Raw genomic sequence first — 9,155 nt, 5'->3', positions numbered from 1 at the left:
AGCATATGTTAAAGTTAAATTTTATGGATTTTATTTGTTGTGTGTCAACAGTTCTTACGGTTTGGGAGGGTATGGAGTTCAATAAACCCTGAGCAGTAAACATAAAGGGACATTGCCTGTTATTCAATCATTACACCGGGGGAGCTACACAATAGGTTTTGTTTTGTTTTGGTGATACAACAAGTAACATAGACATGTTGTCATTGTGGTATTCTCTTTAAACCTGGTAATGAAGTGGTGAAAAGTGAAAGAAAAACCTCTCAGATGAGATGTATTCGCCTGTTAAAGACCTCCTGATGATGGCAGAAGAGATGTGAAACCAAAAATGAGAAATGCGTTTCTGGGAGTTGAACTCAGCAATGCAGGAACTCCCTGAACAATAATTCACAATGTCTCCGTTCGCTTTGTAAGACACAATCCTGCAGATTTATTTTCAGAGCCTCTTTCATGAATTTCACCCATATTTTTATGCTGCTTTATTGATGTTGGCGACTCCAGCCGACTGTGGGTGAAATCAGGAAACACACTCTGGACGTCAAAATGCCAACACAGCATTTACACAGCAGCATGTTAAAAACAATGTAGTTTTCATGTTGGACCACTAGTGGCTGCTGTTGTTTGTTTTTGTAATGAAACGACACACACATGCAGCAGAGAACAACATGCTATAAACATTAACAATGAAAGAACACGGATATTCTAGTGGACAGACCCACCAAGTTGGATTGTTATTACGGTGACTGTCAAAATAAAAGTACCAAGTCCAGGAGATTATAGACTGAGAGTCATGACACAATGGAGGAAACACTGTTCTGATTGTTCATCTACTAAGCATGTGCTGAAGAACAATTTACTACAATGCACAATGGTGCACATGTGCAGTCGCAGCATTTCAGAAAGGTTTAATTTCCGACTGTTTCCATGGCGACTGCGTCATGGCGTTTTTTCAAAAACTTAACAAGAACCTCTGATGCTATTTGGTCTAATAAGGCCACATGCTAGATTTCTCAAACACGAGGATTTTTGCATGCTTTGTGTCTTCTTCTCCATTTTTGGTGTATTTCTGTGGTAGAGTTACAGCGCCACCTAAAGGCCTGGCATATGTACTACAGCGTGTTGAGTCATTTTCATGGTGCGAATGCCGTGTGGACGGGAAACCTTTTTGAGAACGACGGAGAGAAAAAGTAATTGTGGCTGGTGTGGACAGGGTCTGAATTTCATCCGTTTCATTTCGCTGATTTATTATTTCTCCCTTCAAAGAGTCGCTGTTGTTTGTTGTCGAATGTTCGAGCCGTGGGAAGCTCAGTCGGGATTTACGGCCCGACAATAGACACTTTTAAGGTGACAGTGATTGTGGCGAGTTTGTGTGGGAACCACCGTCATTTGATGTCGGCACCTCATTTGCCTACGTATTGGCAAAATAGCTGCTACTGTTTGTGTACACACGAGTTGAGGTCGGTGGAGCAGCTGCTGAACACAAAGCCCCAGCCGATCGCACACACACACACACACACACACACACACACACACACACACACAAAAGGTGCTCAACGACGCCTGACATACATGATACTTGAAGGGTTTGAAGGAATGACAAAGCTTGAGTGAAACTTGCTCATCACCCTCCTCCTCTTCCTCTTCCTCCTCCTCCTCCTCGCACGTCTCTCTTTGTCCTCATGTCTGGCACACACACTTCCAGGCTCCTTCTTGGCCTGCAGCGTCGTGCACCTGCCCGCGCGGCGGCCGCGGCGGTGTCGCGTTTCAGCGATGAGACAACGTCCGTCCAATGAGCTGCGGTGAGAACGGTTAGGGAGTGTGGTGGGAACTCACCTCCCATCGCTGCTCTCTCTACCTGGGAACCGAGGCAAGCCTCGGGGAGGGACCGCCCCCCCCCCCCCCCCCCCCTGCCCTGCTGCCTGCTGTCTCAATGAACACCAAACAAAAACTCTCACCAACAGGTGAGTTACACGAGTCAGTGTTAGTCGTTCATGTCATTCACGGCTGACACGCTGCTTTACATTTTGTCAGGATTGAAAAAAAAAAAGAACAAAACAAAGAGAAACAAAACAGTCAAAGTGTGGGAACTTTTCCTAGTTCCTTCTTTTTTCTCTTCCCGGAGCTTTTATCAGTCTTAACTCGGCTCACACAGGTATTTGTGCACCTGTGGCAGCGGATTAGTGGATCAGCCACTTCATTGTGTGCAAATATAAGCACAGTGAATTTTTTTTTTCTTTTATTATTTTTCCTGGTTTGTGGCTGAAAACGCACATAATCCCGCGCCGAACAGCTGTGGAAGCTTCCATTTTCAAAGCAAATCAGATTCTGGTTTCAAACAAACAACAAACTGCTGATGCAAGAAGCCGAACGCTCATTGTGTCCTGATTTTAAATTAGTTTGTAAAGCTTCATATGGGGTGACAGGCTGATTACAGGCCTGTTATTAGCTTTAATATGACTGATTAGCTCTAACCCCCCCCCACAATCAATGAAGTGAAAGATCAAGAGTCGTTATAATTTTAGTCTGTTTGTATCAGATACAAAATAGAGCATGAATTTTGTTGTAATTTAGATGTAGTTAGCATTCCAGGCCACAAGTCGGTGCTCTTGGTTATTACCTTCGCCAACAAAAGTCGGGCAACCAACGAAAGTTGGCAGAGAAGGTTAAGTTTTCATCTGTGTTTATTTATTTATTTAGTTATTGATATGTATGTATTTTTCCAACTTTTCACAAAAACTCCTCACCCAAATTGCATGAAATCTTCAGGGATTATTTGTCATCATCAAAGGACCAATCGATTAGATATTGGGACGTTAACGGCCAAACGTTTCTGAATAAATAGCAAAAAAAACTGTGAAAAACTTTCTTATAACAAAGCGGATGAGAGACGCCTCATGGAGGAGGTCAAAGGAGATCAGCGTCTGTTGCCATGGAGACGCTCCCCGCTCAGTGTTTCACACAGTGATGTAGCTACCTGAGCTACCTAGTTAGCATCGATATGAGCTAACGGCTATCAAGCTAGTGATGCTAACTCTGTTCATCAAACTGATGTGTTGTTGGCGAAGGTCTGCGCTCTACCGAGTGTAGCTCTAGTTTTTGTTGTTTTCATAGTTTGTTTCCACTCTAAAGTCACCAATACGGATGATAAAACTAGAATCTGGACTGGGAGTCATGACGCCCTTGAGGTCGCCATGTTGTTATGGTGAATCTACTGAGCATGTGCAGAAGAACTATTTACTGCGGCCGCATTTCTGCCGTCAACAAGGAGACGGACAAAAAGTTTTATTTTCAATCCAGTTTGTCTTCAACAACAACAACAGTGCAATAATAACAACACAAGACACAAGGCAGTTGGTATCAGGGGATATGAGGTTTTGAAAGTTTTGACTTCTGATTTAATTTAATATTACTTATTCAACTTTATTCTGCAATATTGGTCACTTTACCTCAACTTATATCTTGGCCATTCTGTGTGCAGCCTTACTACAAGTATTTCTGGCCAAACCAGCAAGCAAACGATGACAAAATTCATTGGAAATATTGATTTAAAAAAATCAAAAAACTAACTTAATTCTTAAGAGTAGAGGGGAGAACAGTTTTACATTTCACAGTATTTTGCATCATTAAAATTGGCTTCATGTTGAGATTGTAGTCATTTTCGGTAGAAATGTTTTTGTTTTATTGAGAATATAGACCTTTTGATCACATGTACTCTGTACCACAACAAAGAAAATTTTTAAAATATGTCAATTTAAAGGTTATCATAGAACTATTTTACCGGTCTGGCCCGCTCAAGATGAAACTGGACTGTATGTGGCGCCTGAATTAAAACATGTTAGTCTCCTCTGGTCTATATAATCATTAATATGTGATTAAAGTGTGTCATCAAGCCTTCTGCATGAAGAGAAAACAATATTTAGAATATCCCAGATGGTCATTTTACATACGACAGAATCATCACTCCTCGTGTTTGGTATGAAACAAATGGAAATCGGTTCACTTGATCAGTTTTAATCACAGTTAAAAGATTGTAATCGGTGGAATTGCTCACGTATTTTAGAGTACAAGCACGCCACCCATTCACACACAAAAAGGCATTGATCTAGCTTTTGTTTGGTAAATAAAAAACTAAAGCAGAACCAGCGTAATGAAGGGTCTACTTTATGACAGTGTTGTCGTATCTTTGTGTGCAGCGGGCTAAACACACAAGCCCATCGATGTTTGAGACCAAAGTGTGAAAGAGCCGGCCCTCCTTTTTTTTTTTACTGCAGCCCCCGACAGAGCCGCTCCGTCCACTTGACTGCCCCATAAAAACTAGTAAAAAAAAAAAAAAAAGGCTGACATTGCACTTCATTTAACACCACACGCCCTTCGCTCTGCCTCCTACTTCAGCCATTGTCATCGGCGGGGACGCGGCTTTGTTGAGAGGTTCATGTTGTCCATAAACCAGAACTCCAGACAACAATACGCGGGCAGCTGTTTCCTGGGCAGGCAGGTGTTTTCTCATGATGTCATTTCGCTGTGCCGCTAATGTAACCTGAGCTTCCAGGTGACTAAAGTCTTAACCTCACGATGCCTAAGCTCGTTCCAGTTTGTCTTTCATTCATGGTTTGCGAGATGTGACCTGCAGGACGGGGGTTCCCACGCTCCTTAAGACCTGAAACATTGTCCTGTCAACGTTTCAGGTGTACACGCATCAGGGTTTTTTTTTTTTGCATTTTCATTTCAGAAAAGTTTCATGTTCACATGGCAACATTTTGAAAGCAAAGTCTGTTAAGACAGAAACGACAGAACCACTGAGAATGATGTCATTTTCATTCCAGGCCTCTAGTTGGTGCTGTTGTTCGTTTGCCATGGTGCGCATGTACAAAAGCAGCATTTTCTTCTTGTTTACATGGAGATGGAATTGGAGCACTTTTCAAAAAGTTGTATTTTCATTGGCTCCGAGCGCCGTTGTCTCATAAACAGACACTCAAAATGCTGCGAAGGTTTTCATTTGTGAATACGTGTAAACGGGGTCCCGGCCTTTTTTGTTTCCCCCGTTTCCATGGAGACGGAGTCAGCTAGTTTACCAAAAATTGCCCCCCACCCCCCCCCACACACATTTTCATGGAGACGGAGTCAGAGTGCTTTCAAAAAGTTGCTTTTCCCCACATTTCCGTGGAGACGGAGCGATTTAGAAAAGCTGTGTTTTCTCCTGTTTATATGGAGACAGAATCCGAATGTTTTTCGAATAGTTGCGTTTTCCCCCATTTTCATGGAGTCAAAGTGGGAGGAGTTTACAAAAAGTTGTGTTTTCATTGCCTCTAAACGCTGTCGTTGTGTAAACAGACACTCAAAATGCTACGAAAGTTTTCACTTGTAAAAATGTTGTGCAAACGGAGCCCCAGTCTTATTGGTTTTCCCCCCAATTCCACGGAGTCAGAACATTTTCAGAAAGTTGCTTTTTCACTCATTTATATGGAGTCTGGGTTGGAGCCATTTTTAAAAAGTTGCATGTTTCATTGGCTCCAAACTGTTTTCGTGTAAACAGACCCTCAAAGTGCCACGAGAGTATTTTTGGTTTCTCCCCGTTTCCATGGAGACGGAGTCAGCTCGTTATCCAAAATATTGGGTTTGCGTCCCGTTTCCATGGAGACTGAGTCAGAGCGTTTTCAAAAAGCTGCGTTTCCCCCATTTCCGTGGAGACGTAGTGTTTTTGAAAAGTTGCGTTTTCTCTTGTTTACATGGAGACGGAGTCAGAATGTTTTCGAATAGTTGCGTTTTCATTGGCTGCAAATGCTGTTGTCATGTAAACAGACACTCAAAATAGCGTGACGGTCTTGTCTTGTGAAAACCCTTTGTAAACGAGGCCTCGGTCTTCTTCTCGAATCATACACACAGTTTCAGGGAGCTTGACTTGATGTTTTCTTAAGATGTGAAGGAGGAAAAGCGACGCTGCCCCTCGTCAGAGTGCCTGAACGGCCCCGTTGATTTGGCCCGGGTGAGAGGATGTGCCCTGTTTAGAGGATCATTCACAGCGAGGTGTCGGGTGTTGGACTCGGGTTTTGTGTGGCGACTCCCCGGGGCGACACTCCCACCGGGCCGCAACTTCATCCCACAGGACGGCTGAAGACTTCACACAGTTATTCCTCCTCAGGAAAAGTCTTTTTCATTCCGCCACATTGTTTGTTTTTGTGTTTCTTCTGCCATTTCCTCTTCACCCCGCAGTCGGTATCGGTGGCAGTAAAGACAAACACGGTTTATTTGCCGACTGGGTTTCAGTGCCAGTGCTTTCAAACCTCAGCCTCCTTTTCTTTACCTTCCTCGCTGCTCTGTCCCCTCCTTTTGTTGGCCGTCTTTCAGCCTTGGGTTTACAGCAGGTCCACAGGGGAGAGGGATGTGTTTGCTCATTCTCTCACCAGAAGGGGCTGGCAAAAAGCTGGCAATCACAATGAGTAAATATGTTCATGTAAAGTTGCTCCCACTGAGGGGAATTGTTGCTTGTTTCCTGACGGAGGGATGGGGATTTGGAGACTGTGCCGTTTCCCCCTCTTTTGCAACTATTACATTTCTTTCACCTGTGCATGCTTGCCTTTGCTGCAGATGTTTCTCGTGTTACGTTTATTGTGGGTTTACTTTACATATACAACGCTGTCAGAAGTCTATCGAGCTTCATGCACACAGTCATTGGGTGAAACTTGTTGCTCTTGATTTCCTAAATTACTGACAGAATGATAGACAGTCGTCAAATTAACTTGCATCATGTAATTTTCACAACAGATTCCATATTTAATATGATTCTTCGTTCTACTGATTTGTCCACAATTGGCACAACTCTTGACCTTACAGGTCCCATATTATGTCAAATTGACTTTCTAATAATTTTTTAACAGTAACATGTGTCCTCATGTTCCGTCTGAGGCCCCAGAAGTGAAGAAAGTCCGTCATCTCCCTCATTTGCTGTTCCGCATTTTTGCCCATACAGGCAAATCTGAGATTTTCCCTTCATGACATCATCAGGGGAAATAACTTCTCCCTCTTCTGGTGGAGCTCTGCCTTTCTGATATACTGAATGGATTAATTTTAACTTGAAAAACCGTGACAGGTACCCTGACAGTTAGCAGGAGCTAGCGTCGCCTACTTGGTAGTAACTTCTGCACGTTGCAGATGTCGTCACGTCACATTTATTCTCGCCGTTGCGTCGTCTGCGATCTGTTTGTTCCCTGAAACTCAAAACTGAACCCGCAGACATCATGTTGCACCTGCTGAACCCCCGACAGCCAATAAAAACAAGCGATTTAAAATCATGTTTACAATAATTTTGAACAACTAACAGATGAATTTAAGTGTCAATGGTGTACAATGGTGTACAATGGTGTACAATGACGGACACCTTGCAGAAACGCACTGTTTTCCAGCATGACGGCACTTCATGCACTGAAGGGAATTACTCTATTACTTTATTAGCTACGACTCATCATGGGCATGTATGACTGAGAGCTCAGGTCAAGTTGGCCTTTTATGAAGAGAAAAAAAAAGAAACAGTTTTTTAGTGTAAATGATGCCCCTTATTGTGCCTTCCCTCCCTGTCTGCCCATAGAGGAAGTGGAGCAGCAACACAAATGTCTGCCACCCAATAAATTTAAGGAGAAATAGGCCGAAGAGAGCAGGAAGGAGCAGGGGAGAAAGCAAAGAGGAGGAGGAGGGGGAGGGTGTGAAGACACTCAAGGAAGAGGATTTTTATGGCTCCATGTTAATTGGAGTGGTTTCAAAAAGAATGCCTTATTCCTGGAGGGCGAAAAGAGACGAGAGAAAGGAAGAAGCTTAACAACAGCTGTGCTTCGCTTTTACTCTCCAAATGATGCTTCATTTCCAAAAGTTGGCAGGCGTATTCCAGGAGGGATCAACGCTCCGTTTACATGGCGACATTTTGAAAACGACGTCCGATTACATGGAATCGACAGAAACAGTAAAATCGATGTAGTATTCGTGTTTGGCCACTAGTGGGAGCTGTTGTTGGTTTTTGTAATGGAACCACACACACACACACACACACACACACACACACACACACACACACACACACACACACACACACACACACACACACACACACACACACACACACATGCAGCAGAGAACAGTATGCTCTAAACATTAACAATGGGAGAACGGGGACATTCTAGTGGACAGACGATGTAGTTGGATTGTTATCACGGACTCTCAACAATGAAACCACCAATAAGGACTATAAACCTAGAATAATGACTGGGATTCATGACACTCTGGACGCCACCATGTCTGTTATTGTCCACCTGCCCGCACGAGAAGAACTATTTATTACATCCATGGTGCACATGCGCAGTAGCAGTGTTTCCGCTCATCAATAAGCTGGCGGATCATTTTCTTAAAGTCTCGTTACTAAAAACCTGCGACCGAGGACCGTCGTCTTGTAAAAGAACTCCCAAAACACAGAGGAAGTTTTGAATTCTCATTTGAAATCACTGCCGTGTAAATCGACTCCACCATATATTTTTTCTGCATCTTTGTCTCTGTCCTTTCCTCGTCTCTCTCCAGCTTCATGCCTCGTCCATTTCTTTTTGAAGCCAAACCAGACCAGCTATCTCCGGGTTTTGTTTCCGCGAGCCTCCCGCTGAAGGCTGAGCTCTAAGACAAAGCCTTGTTTACACTAATGGCCCACTAGGCCTTTTGCCACAGAAACAAATAGCAGTAGGGGGAAGTCAATAGAATTTAACATTTTGACATTTTCCCTCCAGCTCTCAAAACCAATATTGACCCAGCTCCCCTGCATGGCTGTCTTTAGTCCAGGGCCTTGGCATACAAATCAAGCCATTGCAGCCAGAACCGCAGGCAGCCAGTCGAGGGGTGACGCCAACAATGGCCTGCCCAGGATGGGGCTCTCCCACTGGGCGGGCAGAGTAGCCACTGTCCCTGGTCTCAAGCTGGTCCTCAGAGGCCTGATGTATGAAAGAGCTCATGCTATCCCACCCGCTTTAATGATTCCATGCGAGAGGAGCAATTGTGTCTGTACTCCGGACCCTGCTGGTGAGTGTGGTGGACAAGTAGAAGGGACAGTGGGGGCGCTCACATGTGCAGAACAACCCCATAGCGGGCCAGTACATCTCAAAGGCCAGATTACAATCAATTAGAGCCTA

The sequence above is a fragment of the Lipophrys pholis genome, assembly GCF_963383615.2.
Source record: "Lipophrys pholis genome assembly, chromosome: 8".
Classification (NCBI taxonomy): domain Eukaryota; kingdom Metazoa; phylum Chordata; class Actinopteri; order Blenniiformes; family Blenniidae; genus Lipophrys; species Lipophrys pholis.
The sequence above is the reverse complement of the archived record's forward strand: the minus strand, read 5'-3'. Positions refer to the sequence as shown.